The 25,329-nt window shown below is 45.7% G+C and overlaps 1 protein-coding gene across 2 annotated transcripts in view; it reads left to right on the forward strand.

Moving 5' to 3' along the window:
* Positions 1-25,329, forward strand: part of DSCAM (DS cell adhesion molecule) — a 706,002-nt gene that overhangs the window by 151,058 nt on the left and 529,615 nt on the right. The gene's annotated exons all lie outside the window — the stretch shown is intronic.

The raw sequence follows: 25,329 nt of genomic DNA on the forward strand, positions 1-25,329 counted from the left end.
TATGGGCGGTACCCACGTTTCCTGTTTTGCTCGTCTTTGGAGAGTAAGTGACTGTGGGCTGGTCTTGGAGAAGAGCGATGATGAGTACCAAGTCAGCTAAAGCTGATTATAAATGCTTGCTTTCCTCTGTATGTCTGTGTGGATGCGTGTCCACGTGTGCACACACACGTCTTTTGCAACTCTTGAATACCGCCAAAATTTTGCCCGTTTACAGAGATAGGAAATTAGAACTCAGTTCTCATGGTGACCCAGCATTTATGCTTTTCAGCTTTTTTGTTTTCTAGACAGTATAGGTTACTATTCAGGGACCATTAAAAAAAAAACAGACAAACCACAAAACCATTAGAAAGTCCAAACCAAAAATTAAATCTTTGGTCTTTAAAGTACGTCCAGTAAACTATCACATAATTGATGTTTTCAGGTTTTCTTAACACGTTCAGCTCAGACTCCCTCTAACTTCAGTGAACATTAAATGTCTAAACCACCACGATTTAACTTAAAGTATTGAAAAAATAGTAGGCTTAATGACTGAAATATGATTACACGTAGTCAGAATGGACTCGCCTGTGCACTTTTATTTGTTGTTGTGTTTTAAAAAAAAAATTATTTATTTGTGTTAAGCAATCCCTGCACCCAACGTGGAGCTCCAGCTCAGGGCCCCAAGATGAAGGGTCACACGTGCTGTGGCTGGAGCCAGACAGGCGCCCCCTATTTGTTGTTTTTGGTGAAGGGTCTTACTGGCTTCTGTTTAGAGGTCATTTTAGTTTCTGAATGGCAGATGGAGAGATTTGATGACAAGTCCATCTGGCTGAGCCCAAGGCCAGAGTGGAAGGGCATTCACATGCACATGTTGAGGGCCGGTGGGCTCAATGAGGCGGACAATGCAGGACTGTATTTGCAGTCTCTCACACTCAGGGGCCTGGGCTGAAGGAGGTGCGACCGTCATAGAACAGCCATGGGACAACTTCTGGGGTTTGCTGTGGAGGGGGAGGGAACAGGGGAGGATTACAAATGGATTTTTACTTGAGGAGACATATGTCATTTCTGTGAATATTTGATTGGCCAAAGCCAGTCACATGACCTGTCTGACTTGAGTGAGACGTGCCCAGGAGAGAACGACTGGAGATCTGAGTGGGAGATAGAAATAATCTACCAAGGTTTTATATACCTGTTGATATAGACATCTATATCGATAGGTATGTTTTATATGTTTGTAATACAGGTTATATATTAATATTTATCAATTTATTATTAAATATATTAATATTGTATATTAAATAATTATATGTTATATATAAATTATATACCATATATAATTATATGTGAAATATCTATTTAAAATATATTAATATTTATTAATTTATTATTACATACATAACATTAATAAATATTAATAATACAGGTTATACATTAAAAATGTAATGTGTACATTCTTATGTTTCCTAGGCATCTTTTTTTTTTTAAACGATTCATTTTTGAGAGACAGAGACAGAACATGAGCAGGGGAAGGGACAGAGAGAGAGGGAGACACAGAATCGGAAGCAGGCTCCAGGCTCCGAGAGGTCAGCACAGAGCCCAACACGGGGCTCGAACTCACGAACTGAGAGATTATGACCTGAGCTGAAGTCGGGCGCTCAACCGACTGAGCCACCCGGGCACCCCCCTTGGCATCTTTAATTAGCGGTTTACCCATGCAGATTTCATCTTTTTGCAATCTATGTGAATAGACTTGTTTTCTTCAAACATGAACCTAATTAAATTAAAGGAATTTTATATCTGGCGAGCGGGAAAGGGTGCTGATATGCAAACCCAAAGCTGGTGTCTTCCTAACAGGAACTGATGACACTCTTGTCTCCTCAGTCACGCCTTAGAGCTTTATCCTTTGGCAAAATTTTGAAAACAATGTGTACCATGGATAAGCACTTGGCCTTTTTTTTTTTTTCCACAAAAGTATCCACAAAAACCAATATAGTATAGGCTTTTATCTCATCAAGGAATACTTCAGTAGCAAGTTTTTGTTGGTTTATAAGCTAGCCATTTCATCAAACACGAGGTATTCCCAAGATACTCAGTGTGGTTCCCATGGTGTGTGTGTGTGTGTGTGTACATTTGTATACAGAGAAAGAGATGGGGAGACAAAGACACAGAAACAGAGACTGAGACACGCACAGAAAGAGAGTGAGTTAGAGCTGTTTTTTTTTTTTCCAACGTTTATTTATTTTTGGGAAAGAGAGAGACAGAGCATGAACGGGGGAGGGGCAGAGAGAGAGGGAGACACAGAATCGGAAGCAGGCTCCAGGCTCTGAGCCATCAGCCCAGAGCCCGACGCAGGGCTCGAACTCCCGGACCGCGAGATCGTGACCTGGCTGAAGTCGGACGCTCAACCGACTGCGCCACCCAGGCGCCCCAGAGCTGTTTTCATTCTCAAGGAGTTTAACCTGAGAACAGGGCCCCGATGCAGCGTTATGACCTGTAAATAGAAGTCCGGAAGTTAACCTTGTAATGTAACTGGTGCACCTGCTCCCAGCACCAGGCCCCCATCCAGTGAGGCTGTCAAAAATGCCCAGGGAAGGAAGTCACGAAGCCACTGGAGATGACAAAATGGTTAAAAGCATTGGTGATCTTAATCAATAAACGGGTTTTGGGTGATTTTGGCGGAGAAGGATTACATTTCTTGCCGGTGGCCAGGTCCCCGCGTGAGGCAGGGCACAGGTAACCACACGTAGGAGGCAGGGAGGCTCAGAGGCTGAGCCTGGAGCCTCCCTCCTCCGGGCAGCAGTGGGGGCAGCCTCACACAGCACCGAGGTCCCAGGGACTCAGGGGCTTTTCTGAGTGAACTCTCAGCTCCAGCAAAGGCATCCCAGATCGTGTGCACGGTAGATGGTCCGCAAAATGTTAATTTGTCTGTGATTTGTAAATAAACCGATAACCCCGGTGGTCCCTTGCTGATCTGGTTTAGGTTTGGTGGTTGGCAGGGGCGGTCACCCGCCTCAGTCTTCCCGGGATTCCGAGACAGCCCAGCCTACGGTGAGTCTGGCTGGGAAATTTGTCCCAGGGGACATGCCTCCTCCGTACACGTCGCTTCCTTTGGTGGAAGAAGGCAGTGAGCCAAATCCGCCGTGAAAAGGAGCCTGTGTGCATGTCTGCCTCAGCGGGTAGAGTGGGAAGAGATGACCGGCTGTGGGCCGATCCCAGAAAGCCGGAGCTCATGCAGGTCACCGAGGGCCTGGCCGCTGTCCCCGCGTGTGCACATGGTGCTAGTGAAAGGAAGCTGCCTGTTCTCCGGGTCCCTGCTGTCCTCTCACTGCTCTGTGGGTGCCACCACTCAGCCTCTCGAGTCCAGAGCACCCCGGGGAGAGGCCAGAGCGCCACGCCTGCTCCTGGTCCGTGAGTGTCAGGCTTATGCACACGTTCTAGGCCGGGGTGTTTGGAAATCCAGGCTGAGGTAAGTGGGTGTCTGTCGCCTAGGAAATCCTTCCAGTGAAAAACATATTTAAATATTCGTGTGTTCCTATAAAAAGAAAGGGCACGTCTTCCTAGTTTTTGCTCTTTAGTTTGGTTGAGCAGATCGGTGACTGGGCTATGTTCTTCCAGGGGTGAGAGGCACCGGTCATGTCTGTCTGGGTTTCGGCGTGAGCTGCATGGTCTCATTAGCTTACTGCACATAAAGTCATCATTGATTTTTTTCCGGGGGAGGTTTCAGTTGGCCTGACTCTAGACTCAGGCATCAAGCAGTGCCTCTCTGGCAGATGAGGTCGTTAGATCACTCCTAGTACGAGCATAAATGAGTGCATTTATTCTAAATGATCTTTGGAAAGAATCGTCCAGTGGTCTTGTTATGGACTACATGTTCGTGTCCCCTTAAAGTTCGTGAGTTGAGGCCCCAGCCTCCAGTGCGATGGTATTTGGAGGTAGAGCCTTTGGAGAAAATTAGAGTTAGAGGGGGTCGTGGGAGTGGGGCCCCCGTGATGGGATTTGTGTCCCTAAAAGAAGAGACACCAGAGCCCTCCCTCTCCACCAGAGGAGGGCAGTGAGCAGGTGGCCTTCTGTATCCCAGAGGAGGGCTCTTAACAGAACTTGACTGTTCGGGCAGCCTGAACTTGGACTTCCAGCCTCCCAAACTGTGAGAGATAAAAGACTGGTGTTTAAGCCCCCCACTCTATGGCCTTTATTTTTTAATTTGTTTTTTTTTTTGCTTGTTTATTTATTTTGAGAGAGAGAGTGAGTGCATACATGTGCAAATGGGGGAAGGGCAGAGAGAGAGAGAGAGAGAGAGAGAGAGAGAGAGAGAGAGAGAGAGAGAGAGAATCCCAAGCAGGCTCTGAGCTGGCAGTGTAGAGCCCGATGCAGGATTTGAACTCACAAGCTTTGAGATCATGACCTGAGCTGAAACCCAAGAGCTGGACACTTAACTGGCTGAGCCACCCAGGTGCCCCGTGGTATTTTTTTTAATAGCAGCCGAAGCTGAAAAGACAGGCTGAGAAGTAAGAGCCCCCAAACTCCCCCCGGGGAAGGAGGGGCACATAATGTCTGATGCTGCTGTGCTCTCTGCTTTGCTGTCTCCCTGGGCTGTCACCTGGCCACAGGATAGCACTTGGTTGACCTTCAGTCTCGTACTCTGGCAGATGGATGATAGGAACCGGGGAACGTGTGGTGGGAGGGCATCTCAGGGACAGGCACACCCTGTGCATCTAGTGTCCTCCGTTAACCCCGTGGATCCCGATGGGGCGCCTTCTTACCTAACGAAAATGAGCCCGGAAGAACAAGAGCGATGATGTCCATACTCATTTTCGAACATCCTTATCACCTCCTCTGAGCGCAGACGAGAGCCTTTTAAATACCAGAATATTAATACGGCCCAATGAAAACATAGTCGGGTGGATGGCGGTGTGCCTGGGGAGGTACGGCTGATGTGGAGATAGGGAAGACGCCGTCCCGGCAAAGAACAATATCGGCGATTTTATATTTCGGTTTCACTCAGTGGCCCGTTGTGAGTTTCTTCCCGATTAGGGAGGCTGGTGACGAGCGAGCCCAGTATTCTGTGTCTGTTTCCTCTGATAAAATTCTGAGAGTCTCACTGGGGGTTTAGCTACATTAACATCAAAGACACAGCCCAAGGGTAACCGGATTTGGAAAATGGAAAAAGTGAACATTTTACTATTCCCAGAGATCTGCCTCCCTCTTTAGCACTGGCCCAATTTTCCGTTAGGATATTTCCCATCTGAACACCTCTATTACTGATGACTCAAGGAGAATTTTATCTCCGAGGATCAATGAGTTCAAGTCCACGGGTGATTATCTTTTTCCTGTATTTTGGGTAAAAGTGAACAATTTTCTGCCCACATTAAATATCAAAGCCCCAGCACTTGACATGAAACACTCACTGTAGTTTACGAATGCTGTGTTTGGGTCTGGTTGCCGTAGATAAGGCAGGATCTGGGCTTGAAGACCCCCCCTCCCCCCGCTCCATGGAGATGACTTCTGCTCCCAGGGAGCTGTGGGTAGAGGTTACGGTGCTGTGTATGGGGTGAGCTTGGTGACAGGCAAAGAGGTAGACACCACAGGAACGCGTACCTTCGGCGTTTCTGCCTGGGGAGGTGTGGAAGGTTTCACCAAAGAGGTGGCCATTGGAGAAGATGGTGGTTTGCATCTTAGGGTGAGGAAAGCAGTTGCGTCATAGGTAGAGTGACCCCAGTTAGGCCGGGTTTTTCAAGTTTCAGCCAACTTAAACTAAGAGAAGATTTGAGGTGCCCTGTTCCCTTTTGGAGTTGGGGGCATAGCTGCTGGGGGCAGGGAGGGCTGTGATGTGGCTGGTTGTCTCTGTATTTCTGCCCCCCCCCCCACACCCCCGGCTATAAGAGAGTCCATGTTCCCGCCTTCGAAGGCGCTTCTAGTTTAATTTTACTCCTGGTCGCTGGGCATTTTCAAGGCAATCTCTGCAAAGCTGCTCAGGTTGCCATGGTGATGAGACCCAGTTCTGCCCTCAAGGTGCTTATGAGTAAAGGGAATGAGATCGGCATCAAAATGATTTCAGGGACCTAAATCACCCATCGCCACCTGAAAGCCCCGTCTTTGATTCTAAAAGTACTAGGATGTTGCAGGAACAAAAAGAAGCATTAATTTAACGTTCACTGAAAAAGACATTTTTAGGACCAAATGGAAGCTGTTAAAGGGACATTTTCCTTTCTTTCTTCTTTACTTCCACCCATCCCTCTATCTGTCTGTCCATCCTTCTGTCTATCTGTCTGTCTATCCATCTATCCATCCATCCATCCATCCATCCATCCATCCATCCATCCATCCATCCATCCTTCTGTCTGTCTATCTGTCTATCTATCCATCTATCCATCCATCCATCCAGCCGGCCATCCATCCTTCTGTGTATTCATCCATCCATCTATTCATCTGTCCATCTATCATTTATCTATCTGTCTATCTATCTGTCTGTCTATCTATCTATCTAATCTATCTAGATTCTAGATTTCTGGCAAGTCAGAGCCTCATTAAAAACACTGGAAATTATTCTTAGCACAGGAGGGATTCAGCAGACTAGAATTGGAAAGGTGGAGACATGTCGTATTTTCACTGTGCCGTGTTTTGGGGGAGTATGACAACTAAAAACTGGGCAGGTGCACAGGAAGTGGGGAGGGACCTGGTCTCATTCCTTTTTAAAGCCACTAATTGGTTACACTTCTGCCATGTAAGTCTATTCTCATGAAGTAAGTTTTTGCACGTTATTCCACCGCCACCTGAAAGTGATTCTCAACAGGGCTGTTTACAACGCAGAGCAAACTCCACCTGACGCTGGGAATGACAGGTATGTTAGATGAGCTGCTCGAGTCTGCCATTCCAGAAAGAACCCACCAGTGGGATCCTGAAAGAGCCAGAGTAAACAGAAGGTCTACTAAGTGTCAGCCTTCAGAGAGACGACACATTTCTCATTCTCAAAATTAGAAATTGTATTGAAGATTATAGCTTGAAGTGAACAAAAAAAATACGTTTTTGACGTTTGAACTTCTGAGACAAGTAGACACGTGGCTAAAGACTTGTTAACATAATATTTAAAAAATATTTATACCGGAGCATCTCAGTGTGTGTGTGTGTGTGTGTGTGTGTGTGTGTGTGTGCGCGCGCGCGCGCGCGAGTAGAAGACACAGCTTCTGCCATGAAGGTATTGGGTCAGTCTAACATGCCCCTTGGTTTCCTACCAAGGATCACCAGAGGAATATGGCCTCACCGCTGTGATGTATTACAGCGAGAGGGTGCAGAGTGAGACCAGCAAAGGGAAAAGGCGCGTGGGGACAGGTCTGGAGGAAACCAGGCAAAAGCTTCCAGCACTTTTCTCCCCGTGGAGTCTCATAGGACACACTTAATCCCCGCATGCAGGGGCTAATGACGGCAAATGTAAAGTACTGTCTCCCGAGCACTTTAGAGATGCATTAGAGGTTCAGTGTCCGAGGATTTTCCTGGAGGCTGGTCACGTGGGCACCCTCTGACTGGCAAGTCCCAAAATTCCAGACTCCCGGAAGGAGAGCAGGTGTTCTGGTGTTCAGTAAACCATATTGTTTGTATGGTTTAGGCACAGGAAGGTGGTAGGGACTCTCCTGAAATTCCAGTTCCTAGACATCGGCCAAGAGGCAGCCTCACAAGCAGGCTTGTCTAGTGAAAGCAGCTCTAGACGTTCCACGTTGACTCCTTTCTGTCCAGGGCTGCTTTCTCAGAGATGGCGGCTCAGTCAGTCCACTCAGTCACGTTCTGAATGTGCCCAGCATCAAATGGGCAGGTTCAAAAAGCAGGTTCCAGGCTCTGAGCTGTCAGCACAGAGCCCCACGCTGGACTTAAACTCATGAACCACAAGATCATGACCTGAGCCATCCAGGCGCCCCCGCTCAGTCCATAGTTTAAAGGTTTTATCACCTCATATCCATATCGCCGCCGTCTGTAGGCAGATGTCACCCCAGTTTTTTAAATATCCCCAAACACATTGACCCAGATTTTCCCCTTGCCTCCACCTAAATGCAAACATAGTTTTATTTTGTCTTCTGCTAACAGGGGCCTTCTGCCTGCTCTCTCTATGATGTTGGGTTCTTTCTAGATAGGAGAAACAGATGGTCAGCCAAGTCAGTCAGTTCTAATTTGGACCCAAGTGCATTTTCTTCTGGTCTTTTGTTCATCTGTGAGATTTTATTTCAGGAACACTGAAGAGAACAGCAGAATCATTTGCAAAATAATATCAGGCCGTGATGGCAGTAATACGGTCATCGTTACCATCAAGCTAAAATCAGATGTCATGAATCGAAATATGTTGAGGCAGTGCGCCATTCTGTAAGAAAACAGGGTTCGCAATTTATAGATGTAATTTTTGACTCAGAATAAGAGATCAGGGTGAATTCAAGGTCAGGACCTGAGTTAAGCGTAGATTATATTGTATGGGGCTTTTGGTGCTTCTTCCTGTGTGCTAGGTTAACCCAAGGGCAGGAAAGTCCCTCCCTAGGTGGTTTGGTAGCGGGAACTCCAGAAAGCCGCCGGGCAGAGTCACAAGGCCTGTCAGCCCTTTGTGACTTCGCTTCTGGGCAGATGAGACAGGACAGCACATCTCCCAGCAGCCTAGACTCCCTCTCTCCTCAGTAACCCCACGACCAGTAGAATCCCCAGTCAGGATGGTTGCCACCATTTTATTTTCTCTTCTCCAGCCTTGGGAGAAGCCAGAGGCCAGGTACCCTGACCATTTGTGCCAGTTTTCACTGGCCCTTCATCGTTTCCCAAGATTTGGGGGTATTTCTGTGGATTGCTTGTACGTTACGGACAGTGAGTTTCCCAAGCTTCTCCTCGGGAGTCTGAAAATTTCCACTCCTAGCCCCTCACGGATCTGTTCTCCAGTCGTCAAGAGGTAGTCACTTTCTACTTCTGGAGCCTGAGCCCTGCTCCTCCTACCTCAAACGTTGTCTTCGTGTTTCCTGTCACAGGAAGACACAGACAGACACAGACTCTCCTGTCCACTCTGATCCCCCACGTGTGCTGCTGTCAGGACGCCTCTTGCTTGTCTCGGACCTTCTCCTCTGGGACCTCTGCCATCACCTCTTTGGTGATTATCATATTTCTTTTTTTTTTAATTTTTTTATTAAAAAAATTTTTTTTAATCTTTATTTTTGAGAGAGAGAGACAAAGAGTGTGAACAGGGGAGGAGCAGAGAGAGAGGGAGACACAGAATCCGAAGCAGGCTCCAGACCCCAAGCTGTCAGCACAGAGCCCGACGCGGGGCTCGAACTCACGGACCGTGAGATCATGACCCAAGCCGAAGTCGGAGGCTCAACCGACTGAGCCACCCAGGCGCCCCTGATTCTCATATTTCTTATGACACCGATGCTCAGCGGTTATCGCAACGTTCGTGTTACTGTTTCCATTCGTACTTTTTCCCCCCCCTTGGAAAGCTTATTGAAAGGAGAGTCTGAACCCCCTACTCTTCCTAATCTCGTGTGGTCTGGGCTCTACCACTTGCATGGTACTGAAACTTAACATTTTCAAGGTCACCCGTGACTTCTAGTATCACGTGCCAAGGGCAAGTTCTGACTTCCTGGAAGAATCTGTGCCCTTGACCTTCTTCCTCCATTGGTTGCCCTCCTTTGGTTGGCGAAGTACCGTACCCTGTCCTGATTGACTGCGTCCATATTTCTACATTATCTCTTTCCTTATCTTTTCTTCCTTGCTCAGAGGTGTAAATAGACCCCCGAAATCAGTCTTCACGCCCTCTCCTTTCAATCTCCACTTTCTTTACTGGTCATTTCATTTCTTTCCCAGGGCTTCATCCACCACGTCTGTGTAGATGACCCTAACCTTGGTCTGTGTAGATGACCCTAACCTTGGAACTGTCTTCTCTCCTGGGCTTGCTTATTCCCCACCGTCTGCTCCCCTCCTGCCACCTCTAACAGAGCGTAACTAAAGCAGAATTGAGTATTTCTTCCAACCAGTAATTCATTTTGCCTTTGAATTACTTTCTTTTCTTTTCTTTTTTTTTTTTTTTTAATTTTTTTTTTCAACGTTTATTTATTTTTGGGACAGAGAGAGACAGAGCATGGACGGGGGAGGGGCAGAGAGAGAGGGAGACACAGAATCGGAAACAGGCTCCAGGCTCTGAGCCATCAGCCCAGAGCCCGACGCGGGGCTCGAACGCACGGACCGCGAGATCGTGACCTGGCTGAAGTCAGACGCTCAACCGACTGCGCCACCCAGGCGCCCCTCTTTTTTTTTTTTTCCAGATTGTACCTATTAGACTCCAAAGTATCACAAACTAGGTGATAAACAACACACATTAAAATAACGGAAATGTGTTCTATCACAACTCTAGAGACCGGAAATACAGGGTCAAAATGTCAGCAGGGCTATGCCCTCTCTGAAGGCTCTGGGGAACAATCCATTCTGCGCATTTCTCCCAGCTTCTAGTAGCCGAGGTGGTCCTTTGGGTTCCTCACCTTATAGATGCATCACTACAATCTCTGCCTCTCTTGTCACAGGGCCTCTGTCCTGTGCGTGTGCCTCTGTGTCCCTTCTCTTCTTATAAGGACACCAGTCAGATTGGATTAAGGGCCCACCCTCTTCCAGGATGATCTCATCTTAACTAATTACATTTACGATGACCCGATTTCCAAATAAGGTCGTATTTCGAGGTTCCAGGAAGGACATGACTTTTGGGAGGAGGCTCTTCAGCCCAGTACACGAACAAATCCTTCTGATTCCTTTTGACCCTCTCTCACGCCTGTTTTCCATCTTTTTATCTCCTGCTTGACAACTGACGGATGTACATTAAATGAGATCCTTAAATGAAAATAACTTGGAAAGGAAGGAAACCACAAGCAGAGAGTTTCAGGGACGAGTACCTACACCTGAGTGAGTGTTCCTGTGCTGGCCTCTTTGCCCTGCCCAGCCGTGCTCGAATGCCATCTGGTAGCCACACCATCAGCTGTATGTGGCCCGCCCTGGTGTCAGACTGGGCCGGGGGGCCAGGATGGGGACAGAATCAAGATGTTCCAGAGCCAAGACACCAGGGACTGTAGGCAAACTGCTTGATTTGTATTTTCAGATCATGCTGTGGACTGAAAGGTGCCCCCACGCTCAGCAGCCCTAACCCCTTATAGGGTTTCTAGTTACACAATAAGGTTAAATGAGGTCCTAAAGGTTGGGCTCTCATTCAACAGGACTGTGGCCTTATGAAAAGAGGGAGGAAGACGTGTGACCACACAGTGAGAAGCAAAGAGAGCTCTCACCAGACACTGACCATGCTGGCACCCCAATCTCTGACTTCCAGGCTCCAGAACTGTGAGAAGTACATTCCTGTTGTGCAAGCCCCTCAGTCTATGGGATTTCGTTATGGCAGCCGGAGCTAATACAGATAATATGCATATCAACTCACTTTCTCAGTCTAGTTCTGCAACTTCTGAATGTCACGTGTCACCTTGCTCCCTACCCAGCTTTCTCTGTTGTACAGACACATGAGTAAATAACGTATATGAAGCAGTCTGATGAGAAAATGAGCTCTCACCCTTTTGACGAATGATTCTATTTTCAGGTGCGGTGTTTTTTTTGCGGGGGGCGGGGGGAGAAATTTAAAGTCCAGGCTTCCCTCCTCTAAGGGGAAAGGGGGACATTTATGACTGGAAAAATGAATGATAAATTTCCCAAGTGACTAGTCATCTGAAAACTTATACGCAATATAAAATGTCCCGTGTGAGTGAAATCATATGGTATTTGTTCTATGCCTGAAACCAGCATAACATTGTGTGTCAACTACAATAAAAAAATTGAAAAAAAAAATTTCCCCCCAAAGAATCCCAGATTCAAAAGTCAGTCCCCAAGTAACTGTATTCTTGTTGGATAAGCAATCATTTAGGATTGAAACATCTACAACTAAGCCTGGTTTGCATTGACTGTGCTGTGTCTATGTGTGGGGAACTGATGAGAATATTTACAGAATGTTTTAGTCTGTTTAGTTTCTGGAAATAGAGTGATGATGCACACTATTGAGTGTCCAGAATTGGGCTTTTCAAAGAACTGAAGATCTCCAGTGCATGTTGCTCTGCGTGAGCATAGTCAAGATGTTCTCTGTAGAGAAGCTAATAAGCAAGTACAGTAAAGAAGCAGATATAGACTGTTTTTAAAATCTCCAGTTGGGTCACATGCTCTTCCAGGAAAGGTTTCAGGCTACTGTTCACCTTTCGCTTTGCCAACAGTCTGCGTGAGGTCTTGGATTTGAACTTAGAGAGATCTGGCTTTGGGTCCTAACTTCATAGCTGTGAGGGATTTAACAGTTAATTACTTCTCTGTGGAATTGGACTCAGTGTTTTTCTAAAGATTAGAGATGCCAGGGGATGTGCTCCATGAGTTATAGATACCTGACCAATTCTTGGTCTCTAGCTGTGCATTTGTCTTTTTAGTCTAAAGGCAAGAGGGTTGACCCTGAAGCTGATGTCTAGGTCCATGTTCCCAACCCATCATAGACCACACTGTGACCTTGGGCTAATCATATAACTTTCCTGTGCCTCAGTTTCCTCGATTGTAAGATGACAGCAACAATAATAAGTACATCAGAAGATTGTTGTAATGATTAAATGAGTGAATATGCATAAAGTAGAAATTACAGAAATAGAAATAATTCTATTTAAGAAGAGTTACTAAAATGCCAGGTGTGCCGAATGATGAAATCCTGTAACGTCAACATTAAGGTGCTAGAATGCTACTGAACTAACCTGTTGTCTTTTATCAAAGTAAACACACTTCCTTTATTAAAGGTTTACTATTTTTTTACTTTTAGAGAGAGACAGAAAGTGCGAGCAGTGGGGGGAGGGGCAGAGGGCGAGAGCAAGAATCTTAAGCAGACTCCAGGCTCCGTGTGGAGCCTGACGGGGGCTCAGTCCCATGACACTGGGATCATGATCTGAGCCAAAATCAAGAGTCGGACACTCAATCACTGAGCCACCCAGGCGCCCCAAATGCTTACTTTTCTGAAACAGAGATCAGATGATGTAAAATAAGCAATACATTAGAAAAAAGGCTCTTACTTTTTGCCTTATCCCGGAGGTAAATCAGAAGACATGTTTGAAGGGGCGCCTGGGTGGCTTAGTCGGTTGAGTGTCCGACTTCGGCTCAGGTCACGATCTCACGGTTCGTGAGTTCGAGCCCCGCGTCGGGCTCTGTGCTCACAGCTCAGAGCCTGGAGCCTGCTTCTGCTTCTGTGTCTCCCTCTCTCTCTGCCCCTAACCCACTCGCATTCTGTCTCTGTCTCTCTCAAAAAATAAACAACATTAAAAAAAATTTTTAAGATAAAAAGAAGACGTGTTTGAGGAGAAGTTTGAAGTTACGTCGAAGCACTTGCAACACTTTTGGGTCAGTAAATAACTGACAATGTATGTTAGGTTCTATAGAACAGCTCCAACTGTCCCCGTAGGTGGTGTCAGCAGCCCCCACTTCCCAGGTGAGAACACTGAGGCACACAGTCCTTGATGCTCTCACCCAGGGTCTCCCCTTGCAATTTTTCCTTTCTAGAAAGTAGAGATTCTGCCTTCTGAGAAGTCTTCCGTTTTTTTTACAGCACCCAAGTGTGTAAGCGTCGACAAAAATTGTCACTTGAATGACAAACAACTTGTAACAGCTGTAACTTGAGCGTAGGGACTTACTTAAATAAGAAAAACATTTTCAAATATGGTATGATTTTGGATAGTTGACACATCTAGGACATTTCATGTGGTTTGGGGACAATATGCTTAATGTTTTTTGAAACAGTATCCTGCAACTAAAAAAAAAATCCAAATAGAGGAAATTGCCTAGGATAAAAATAATTTTCTTAATTTCAATTTTATTTAAAATCATCCCTTCCCACTGGCCCCTAGTATAACATTAGGATGCCTGGCAGACCATAGTAGCTTGATTGATATTTATTGAACAAATGTTGAATGAGCAAATGCTCCATCGAAATTGTGGTATTTTCTTTCAAATTAGTCGTAATGCTTTAAGAAGTGTTTTACTTTCCTGTATATTTTTCCTACTACTCTGAAGCACAGTTTCACATCAACTTGTCCTCCCGTGCAAAGTGTCTGGGCCGGCCAAATCCCAGGCAACATGCGCTCTCACAGCCGACTCTTCACCAAATGATGCTGTTGTAAGGGAAACAGATAGTCCAGAATCCTCAGTATTTATTAGTCCCAAAGCAAAAGCGATTGCCCGTTATTTTCACGAAATGATTTTATCTTTATAACCCCACAGTTTTATGCTGTGACGTTTGTTAAAATACGGCACTGAGTAATGGACAATGGAGACCCTTACACGCCAAGACCTCTAGAGGCATTTTAGAACATTTGTGAAGGTACCAGGCCCACAGTCAAGCCATTCTTCCTCACATCCTTACTCATTTCTCTAAAGGGAGGCACGCACATGTGCACACACACACACACACATGCACACGCACACACATGCGTGCGCACACAGATACACACACACACAGACACCTTCAGTAAACACAGCCACCTCTTCCGTATGGCTTTTGCATGTGGGGATGCTTGTTTCAAACATGGATCGGTGTGCTTCACCAATTTATGACGCTGTGTCTGAGATCGATAGATTTCTGTGTAGCGGACGGTCAGAGTAGCTTCCTGATGCAGACGGTGGAGCCCAGGAAGGGTCCCCTGGCAGGGAATGGCGGCTGCCTCACTGGCGGGCTCCCCCGTGTGCGTCGGGGTGAGGGTGGGGATATTGCCTAGAGCATCAGTCCCCTCTGTCACAGGATCAGATGTCGTGTTGGAAAATTATTTCATGGGGGGAAGGAGGAGTCACCTGGGCTCTGGATGGCAAAGTGGGGGCTCAAACCTGGGATTTTTTTTTTTTTTTGGTGTGGTTGTTTTACACTAGTAACTTAAAGATCTTTTGTTAATTTCATTTAAGTACTTACTGTACGTAAGGCATTGCTTTTAAAGTTGCCGTTTGGAATGATGTGACCTGCGTAAGAGGCACACAGGCAAGAAAGAGGTACTTGCTCAGGATTTATTTCAAGTCAGTGTGTTTACTGTTAAAGGCGTTGGCCCCGCTAGCACGTCTTTGGAACTGTTGATTGAAAAACAGTTCATGGAAAACTGTGAATTTTACATTTCTGAGGGGTGCTTGGGTGGCTCTCAGCCGGTTGAGCATCTAGCTCTTGATTTTGGCTGAGGTCATGGTCCCAGGGTCCTGGGATCCAGCCCCGCATCAGGCTCTGTGCTGAGTGTGGAGCCTGCTTGCGATTCTCATTCTCTCTCTCTCTCTCTCCCTCCCTCCCTCCCTCCCTCCCCCCCCCCCCCCCCGCTCCTCTCCCCTGCTCACATGTTCTCTCAATTAATGGGTGGTTGGTTGGGCGTCCAACTTCAGCTCAGGTCATGATCTCGCAGTTCGTGGGTTCGGGCCCTGTGTCGGGCTCTGTGCTGGCAGCTCAGAGCCTGGAGCCTGCTTTGGATTCTGTGTCTCCTCTCTCTGTTCCTCCCCTGCTCACGCTCTGTCTCTCTCTCTCTCTCTCAAAAATAAATAAAGATTAAAAAAAAATAAAAAAAATTTAAATTCTGAGTTTCTGAGTTTTATTTCAATATGCAATATTTAAAACGTATTTTGATGCAAACAAGATGTTATATATCTGGGGATGTGGGTAGTTTCTAAACTCTAAATATATTCCTTTAGAGGTAGAAATGTTCTTAGCTCAACGTTTCTAGACTTTTTTGGATCAAGACCAGCTGAGGAAGTAATGCAAACTATAGAACAGTGGATCCCCAGGAAACACATACGCACCCAAACCTGCACGAATTCTAGGCCTTTTCTGCTTTGCTTCATTCAACCTTGCAACTCATCTACACCCTCAGCTACCCTCACCCAGACTAACTGGGTGTTCATCCAGGTGACGCCTCCTGATAGGTATGTTGAGTAGTGCTTTTTTTTTCTTTTTTTTTTAGCGATGTTTGACCTTGAAATCTTAAGCCTCATCCTTTTTCTGCTCTCTTATTTGCCCTCGTTCCTTCAGCTCCCTCGGTTAGGTGTACATTTCCTCTGCTTCTGTGCCCATCGCCTTGTACCAGTGGTTTTCAATACAATAGTTCTTGTACCGGGAAAAGGGAGAGGCTTTTATAAAAAGCCTTCATCAAGTCATTTTCAAACTACTGATGATTAGGAAAGAAAGGCCATACTGAGTCTCCCCCTCCCTAATTAGATGGTGAAATTTTTAGTTCTTGGCATTGTTATCTGTTTGAATCGAAACCCTATCATTGAGAAAGCCAAAATGAACTCGAAACCGAGGAGGGCCACTTCCCAAAAGGGAATGCAGCCAGACTTGAACCCTCCGTGGAAAGCCAAAGCACACGCCATCTGGACGCATGTGACACGTGTCTACGGCTCCGGTTTCCGAGTTTCAAGTAATTGGTTCTTTAAAAAAATTATTCTAGATTTCAGGAGTTAAAAAGAAATTGTCTATATTGCAAATACCCACCATGAATAATCAAATGTGGAAGAGAAGTGTGTCTCAGCTTTGTAGATATTCTTTTTTTTTATTTAAAAAAATTTTTTTAACATTTATTTATTTTTGAGACAGAGAGAGACAGAGCATGAATGGGGGAGGGTCAGAGAGAGGGACACGCAGAATCTGAAACAGGCTCCAGTCTCTGAGCTGTCAGCACAGAGCCTGACGCCGGGCTCGAGCTCACGGACCGCGAGATCATGACCTGAGCCGAAGTCGGCCGCTCAACCGACTGAGTCACCCAGGCGCCCCTGTAGATATTCTTTAAATGACCCGCACACGTTATCCAGGTCCTCCAAACTTTGCATCGTCTTTATTTTCTGTCACTCTGTGTCCCAATCTGTGTCCCAGTCATGTTCCTCTTTTGCTGAGTTTTCCTCAGTCTCCTGCCACTAAGTGGGGAGAAAATCTACCAATCCATGTTTCAGCTCTTTCCTCTTCTGCTGAATTCTGTGCCGTCCCATCCATCAGCCGGGGAAGGAAGCCTGAGCACCCGCTTGCTGGCTGTGCCTTCAGTGACTCTCCAGCAAAATGTTTCTACAGAACTCTGAAGCCAATTTTATGTGCGAGATGCTCAGGACCTCTGATTTCCTTGGGGCCTGATGAGTGATTTTCATTGGTCTCCTTGTGTAATTTATTTATGGTCCTCAACACGTGAACCCGGGTTTATTTTCCCGAATCCCTTGCTCTTTGGTTACTGGGTTTGATTTCATTGCTACAAAAGGCGAATTCATATATGTTCCTCTCTTCCTTATCAAAACTACCAAAGTCTTTATTTATTTTTAAATTTTTTAAATGTTTGTTTATTTTTGAGAGAGGGAGAGAGGCCGACCACAAGTGGGGAAGGGGCAGAGAGAGAGGGAGACGCAGAATCCCAAGCAGGCTCTGGGCTCTGAGCTGTCAGCACAGAACCCGACGACGTGGGGCTCAAATTTGTGAACTGTGCGATCATAACCCAAGCCGAAGTCGGACACTTAACCAACTGAGCCCCCCAGGCACCCCCCCCAAAGTCTTTGTTTTAAATGTCTTTAATTTTATGTTGAGATTTTTAAAAAGAAATCCTTTGTAGATGGTGAGGGCATGCATAATTACCGTCTTTCGAGTAAAAGTGATGAATCCGGACAACCTATTTTCTGTACTTAACATGTACATGGAGTATACATTCATTGGTGATCTCAAATTTTATACTTGTTTGCTGTACACGGGAAAAATATACATTCATAGTTGCCTTGGTTTAGAATCTAAGATTGGGTTACTTCTTAGTAATGGTGGCTGCTGATTTATAGATGTTTTATATGTACCCTTGTGAGCTAGTTACTCAGAAGTAGAATTGGAAGTCCTGTGGATGTGTGATTTAGGGGATTTCTGTTTTGGAGGGTCATTAAATGGTGACGGCATGAGTGTCGATGTTCTTAAACGCCATGTGTAACAGCAGGATATCCAAGGTGGTGGGAGTCTGCACCCACGTAAAGGTTCAGCAAATTCTTTGTGTACATAAGGTTATTAGGTGAGATGTAAAATCCAATTTTGCAGAGAAGTGTATTTGTTTGTTAATAACCATCATACGCAACCAGAATTCAAAGCAAGTTAGGATGTACTTTTTCCTTTAATGTAGATTTGGCTCGTTTATCTCCCGTCTCAAATCCTTTTCTAAAAGAGTTAGGGGGGGACAGAAACTATAAATTACGGGCAGTCACTTGAGCTCAGGTATTGGAGTGGGTGTCCTGGACCAGGGCATGCACGCCAGGTGGGAATGAGAGGAAAACACAAGAAGTTAACCATACGTATATGCTTCGTCCTGCTCGCCCACATTCTCCCTGACAGCCGCATGATTCATTCAAAGGTTTATTGATTTTTTTTCTTTTCTGCTGACCTGCTTTGTTGACAGGTGTGTGTGGATCACGGCGATTTGACAGGCCAGAAGTGTGCTACCCCATTAGTCCCTGTGGTCTGGGAGAAATATTTTATGCCTAGTAGTCCTCATCCACAGTAAGAGAGATCCATTAACACACCTTCTTCCTATGAATTCATGTCATGAGTTCAGAGATGGCAGCCTGAAACCAGAAGCAGCTAGAATTACTTGTTAGAGTGAATGTGCAAGGTGTAGATGAGTGTGTGTGTGTGTGTGAGTGTGTACGCGTGTGTTTATGTATGACTATAGGATGGTTTGAGAGCTGTGGCTTTCTCACTCTTAGCAACAAACATTAGCCAATATTTCGTTCTTTAAAAATACCTTTTTGGGGAGCCTGGGTGGCTCAGTTAGTAAAGCGTCCAACTTCGGCTCAGGTCGTGATCTCGCAGTCCGTGAGTTCGAGCCCCGCGTCGGGCTCTGTGCTGACAGCTCCGAGCCTGGAGCCTGCTTCGGATTCTGCGTCTCCCTCTCTCTCTGCTCCTCCTCCCCCACTCATGCTCTGTCTCTCTATCAAAAATAAATAAGCATTAAAAAAAGAAACCTTTTTGATACGTGGGATTGGCTTCAAATTAACCCAGTGTGTGTGGGAGACGGGGGCTGGATGCGGCAGGAGGGAATCATTGCTGAAATGGGTGATAGATATATGGACGTTCCTTACGGTCGTATTTATCTTTTGTGTATGTTTAAAATACACTCTAGTGAGAAGCTGAGGGAAAAACACCTGGGTAACAACCCTAAGTCTTTTTATTTGAACCTTCTGAGTACACGGTTACACATGAACTATTGGCACATCATCAAGCCAGAAGTCGGCAGATTATGAATGTCATATTTTAAAAATTAATGATACATTAAGTGCAGTGTTGTATTCCTGCTGGTTATGAGCTCTGAAATTCTGGGACACCACTAGAACCATAAAAAGAATGTCCTTTAAAATTAGTGATGCTTCTCCAAGTTGAGAGTGTTCCTTCTCAGTTAATGAGATGGGATATTTTCGACCAGCATCTCCTAAGCTGTGTCCATGGAGAGGTTGAGAGCATAGAAAACGTTCATGGATTCTGGGCTTAAAAAAATTCGGGAAGAATGTATTAAACAATAGGACCATGGCTCTTTATGATAGGACCATGCACTGTGAATCCTAAGTGATCATGGCAATTTTTATTTTTATTTACTTTTATCTTCTAAGACCATCTATGATATTCCTTAGAATGCAGTTTGGGAAACAGTATGTTGGAATTTAAGGCCACTAAAGCTGATCTGTATAAAAGTGTTCCTTTAGGGGTGCCTGGGTGGCTCAGTGGGCTAAGCATCCGACTTCTGCTCAGGTCATGATCTCGCGGTTCGTGGGTTCAAGCCCTGCGTCGGGCTCTGTGCTGACAGCTCAGAGCCTGGAGCCTCCTTCAGATTCAGTGTCTCCCTCTTTCTCTTCCCCTCCCCTGTTCGTGCTCTGCCTCTCTCTCTCTCTCTCAAAAATAAACATTTAAAAAAAGTGTTCCTCTTAAAAAAATTGTTTTATATTTATTTATTTTTGACAGAGAGAGAGAGAGAGAGAGAGAGAGAGAGAGAGAGAGAGAGAGAGCGCGCGCACAAGTGGAGGAGGGGCAGAGAGAGAAGGAGACACAGAATCGGAAGCAGGCTCCCAGCTCCGAGCTGTCAGTACAGAACCTGACGCGGGGCTCGAACTCACAGACCGTGAGATCGTGACCTGAGCCAAAGTCAGACGCTTAACCCACTGAGCCTCCCAGGTGCCCCCAAAAAGCATTCCTTTAAACCTTAGGTTCAGTGATTAAGGGTTAAATATGGACTGGATATTGTCATAGGATCAAATGCCACCCAGGGGTAGAATAAATCTGAAAATTCTGTTTTTCTAGTATCTAGGGTGTAGGTGTCTCTGATTTTGTTGGATTCTGATTCTATTTTGTACCTCTAGGCATCATTTGTATCCTTTGGACTGTAAGGCGAGGCACCATCGTGCCCAGCTCCAGAACAGCCTGGTAGAGAGTGGGAAGAAAAGGGCGTGTGCTTATGCTGAGTTGGAACAGCAAGAGGGGGCCAGCCCCTTGGCGTCCTCAAGTGAGTCAGGGACACCTAAGAGGGACAAGCATGGGAGGTGGGCAAGGCTAGTGCATCAAGAACCTTCTCAGCTCAGTCAAGGCGATTGGATTTTTTGTAGGGATGATGGAAAACTGTTGAAATCTGGGCACGGGGCTGATGTGACTGTGGCTGCTGTATGGACAATAGCGGGAGGGTAGGGAACAAGTGGATGGTTGGATGGGTGAGCACGAGACGTTGGAGACTGGATCGGGTCGGTAGACATGGTGACAGAGAGAAGAGGACAGATCTGGGAAACGTTTGGGGAAGATTTGGTATGTTGGCTAGGTGCAATGGGAGACAGATGAAAGAAAGTTGTTGGCATAGGGAGTTTACCGGATGGCACTACCATGAACAGGTGGAGAAACCGTATTGTTTAATTTCATCAACCAGAAATTGATCAGCTTGAATAACAGGGAAAACCCCTCAGGAATTCTCTTCTTGAGGGCGGGTGGGAGAGGAGGCCTGTTAGCCCCTTATGCTCACCAGAAACGTCTTCAGGAAGCTGGCTCAGGACCTGCTTCTTTCTCCTGCCTCTTGGTTTCGATTCCAGTGTTATTCCGTGTCGCCGTGGGCTTTACGTGGCTTACCACGCTCCTGCCTCACCCCCTGACCTCACCCTGTTCCCCGGGGCTCATTCAGGAGGGTCCACATCAAGGCGAGTGAACGGTGGAGGCATCTGAGACAGGAAGGCTGCCCTGCTCTGGACCCCGTACAACAGCCGACCGCGCACAGCAGTGGTCAGCGACCGTTCAATTTCACTTAATTGATTTGAGCCCGAAGTCAAAACCCCGTGGCACCTTCCCACTCTTCTGTGTGGACGCGGTTTCTCAGAGAAGTGCTGTCTCGCGTCCCCTCGCCCACTGGTGACCAGCTACCACGCACGGGGCCTCCGTGGTCGGCTGGCTTTGGTTCGTCTTCATGACCTTGAACTCTCCTGCTTTGCCCACAGTCGTCCCCTTCTCTGCTTTTGTTTCATGAGCGCAGACTTTTTCTTTTCCGGTCTGCTCCATTAGTCGTCTCTTCTTCAGGAGACCTTCTTCCCACCTCTTCTGAGTTTTCCAGTTTCTAACCTTCGGGTCATTTTCTTCGCTGCCTTTGATCTCTCTCCAAATATTCCTTCATTAAGGACAGCACGTAAATTTTCTTCTAAACTCATGCAGGGGGGGAGAATAAAATTTTACGTCTCTGCAAGAAGGTAAGTGCAGTGAAAGACCGTACTAGAGTTTCTTCGCACAAACTTTATGTGGTCATGTTTCTTTTTTTAAAAAAAATTTTTTTTTCAACGTTTTTTATTTATTTTTGGGACAGAGAGAGACAGAGCATGAACAGGGGAGGGGCAGAGAGAGAGGGAGACACAGAATCAGAAACAGGCTCCAGGCTCCGAGCCATCAGCCCAGAGCCTGACGCGGGGCTCGAACTCACGGACCGCGAGATCGTGACCTGGCTGATGTTGGACGCTTAACCGACTGCGCCACCCAGGCGCCCCTATGTGCTCATGTTTCTAATTAGAACACGGATGTAAATCTTGCCCTCCGTTCACTTGTCTCACGCCATGTCCCGCAGGAGGCCTGCCTCACTTCTGCTTTAAATTGAGGGATGCGCTCTCTCCTAAGGGAAGAGCCGTATTACTTGATGAACACCAAGCATTGTCTCTGGCACGAGTTACATGAAAAACACCCATTGGACTTGTCTTCTGTTCGTTCTAACTGGTGGTGTTTTCAGGAGAAATGCTGTCACCTGTGCGAAAGCAGTCGGAGGCTGATTTTTAAAAATAAACTGTGGTAGAGGGGCGCCTGGGTGGTTCAGCCGGCGGAGCGTTGTTTCGGCTCAGGCCGTGATCCCAGGGTCGTGGGATCAAGCCCTGCGTCGGGCTCTGCGCTGAGCAGGGAGCCTCCTTGGGATTCTGTCCGTCTCTCCCTCTGCCCCTCCCCCACGTGTGGTCTCCCCCCAAATAAATACATATTTAAAAAAAATGGTTAAGAAAGTAAATTTCATATTATACATACGTAACCACAATTTAAGACTCGTTTTAAAGTAGATTATTTCATCTTCTCCCTTTAAATAATTACATGGGGAAATGGGAAAACTGATTTTGTTCATGGAAAAGACCTAGGTGAGTTCACAGTCTCATGTGTAACGCTGTATTTTACAAACAACGTTAAAAATCATAAGAGTTGTTTTGTCCTAGTATTTTTAATTTTTTAAATTATTATTATTTTTTAATTTTATTCAAGTCCAAGCTAGTTAACTAGTGTAAACATGGTTTTTGGAGTAGAATTTAGTGATTTGTCACTTACATAGGACACCCGGTGCTCATCCCAACAGGTGCCCTCCTTAATGCCCGTCACCATTTAGCCCATCCCCCCCTCCAGCAGCCCTCAGGTCGTTCTCTGTATTGAAGAGTCTCTTATGGTTTGCCTCCCTCTCGGTTTTCATCTTATTTTTCCTTCTCTTCCCCTGTGTTCATCTGCTTTGTTCCTTAAATTCCACATATGAGTGAAATCATAACGGTATTTGTCTTTCTCTGACTCATTTCGCTTAGCGTTTCACACTCTAGTTCCATCCACGTTGTTGCAAATGGCAAGGTTTCATTCTTTTTGATTGCCGAGAAATACTCTGTTGTGTATACATACCACATCTTCTTTATCCATTCGTCAGTCAATGGACATTTGGGCAGTTTCCATAATTTGGTATTATTGATAACGCTGCTATAAACATTGGGGTGCATGTGTCCCTTCAAATCAGCATTGTTGTATCCTTTGGATACCTTCCTAGTGGTGCAATTACTGGGTTATAGGGTAGTTCTATTTTTAATTTTTTTGAGGAACCTCCATACTGTTTTCCAGAGTGGCTGCACCAGCTTGCATTCCCACCAGCAGTGCAGGAGGGTTCCCATTTCTCCGCATCCTCGCCAGCATCTGTTGTTTCTTGACTTAATGTTAGCCACTCTGACAGGCGTGAGGTGGTGTCTCCTTGTGGTTTTGATTTGTATTTCCCTGATATTTAGCATCTTTTCATGCGTCTGATACCCATCTGTATGTCTTCTTTGGAAAATTGTCTGTTGATGCCTTTTGCCTCTTATTTTCTTTACTTTGAGAAAGGGGGAGGGGCAAAGGGAGAGGGAGAGAGAGAATCCCAAGCAGACTCTACTGTCCGAGTGAGCCTGACGTGGGGTTTGATCCCATGAACCGTGAGATTATGACCTGAGCTGAAATCAGGAGTCAGACGCTTAGCCAACTGAGCTACCCGGGTACTCCTGTCCTAGTATTTTTTAAAAGAATGTGGTTGATGACATTGAATTTGGATTTTTAAAATGATAGCCATATGTTGGAAAAAGCCCTTAGAAAACAAAATACAAGTAAACGGTAGACTTAACAGTGTGGAGGTTCCTCAAAAAACTAAAAATAGAACTCCCCTACGACCCAGCCATTGCACTACTAGGCATTTATCCACAGGATACAGGTGTGCTGTTTTGAAGGGACACATGCACCCCCATGTTTATGTGTTTATAGCAGCACTGTCAACAATAGCCGAAGTGTGGAAAGAGCCCAAATGTCCATCGATGGAGGAATGGATAAAGAATATGTGGTATATATATATACCACATATATATACACACACACACACACACACACACACACACACATACATACATGCATACATATACATATATACAATGGAGTATTACTCGGCAATCAAAAAAGACGAAATCTTGCCATTTGTGACTATGTGGATGGAACTGGAGGGGATTATGCTAAGTGAAATTAGAGAAAGACAAAAACCATAAGACTTCACTCATATGAGGACTTTAAGAGACAAAACAGATGAACATAAGGGAAGGGAAACAAAAATAACATAAAAACAGGGAGGGGGACAAAACAGAAGAGACTCCTAAATATGGAGAACAAACTGAGGGTTGCTGGAGGGGTTGTGGGAGGGAAGGATGGGCTAAATGGGGAAGGGGCACTAAGGAATCTACTCCTGAAATCATTGCTGCACTAGATGCTAACTAAATTTGGATGCAAATTTTAAAAAATAAAAAATAAAATGAAAAAATACTTTTTTTTAAAAAAAGAATGTAATAATCTAAAAAATAGAGTATTTTACTAGTGTTTATTTTCTTTATCACTGTGGTTGCCCAAATGGCATATAACTGGGGTACAGGCTACTAGAAGGCAGGGTTTTTGATCTGTGTTGTTAACGTCTAGAATAGTAGGTGGCCCCAAGTGTCAACTCAGTGAATATTTGTTGAATGAGTGCATCTGGGGGATCTGTGCTAGTCGGCACTCCAGTGTGTGCTGTGTAAACCAGTAGGTTCCTCAAGCAATCATATGGAACTTCTGAGAGGGGAGATGGGGAGCTGTTGGTTATGGGGGACACAGTGTCAGTTTTGCAAGATGAAAAAGTTCTGGAGATGGATGCGGTGGTGATGGCGATCAGGAGCCTTCCCTGTGTCTAGCACATAATCGTTACCAGTGAGCTTTCAGTTGCTAAGGGTGTTGTATCTCAGAGTAAATAATTTAAGCAGACGCTGCAGATGAAAACAGTGAACAGCAGCGGGGCGGAGAGATTTGTCCATTGCCTCAAATTAGATAAGTAACAGGGCCGCCTTCTGTTTAGGACACTAGATGAGGCACCGCACGTTTAGTGAGCACCTACTATGTGCCGGCCCTGTGCTTGGCTTTGTGAACGTCACTGTGATCAAGAGAGATACACTCAGGGAAGGTATACTCTGACGTGTGTGCAGAGGGGGATAGAACCACGTCCTGAGGTTCATACTGTCTACCCTCTTCCATATTGCCTTGTCTTA

Source organism: Felis catus, chromosome C2 (assembly GCF_018350175.1).
Source record: "Felis catus isolate Fca126 chromosome C2, F.catus_Fca126_mat1.0, whole genome shotgun sequence".
Lineage (NCBI taxonomy): Eukaryota > Metazoa > Chordata > Mammalia > Carnivora > Felidae > Felis > Felis catus.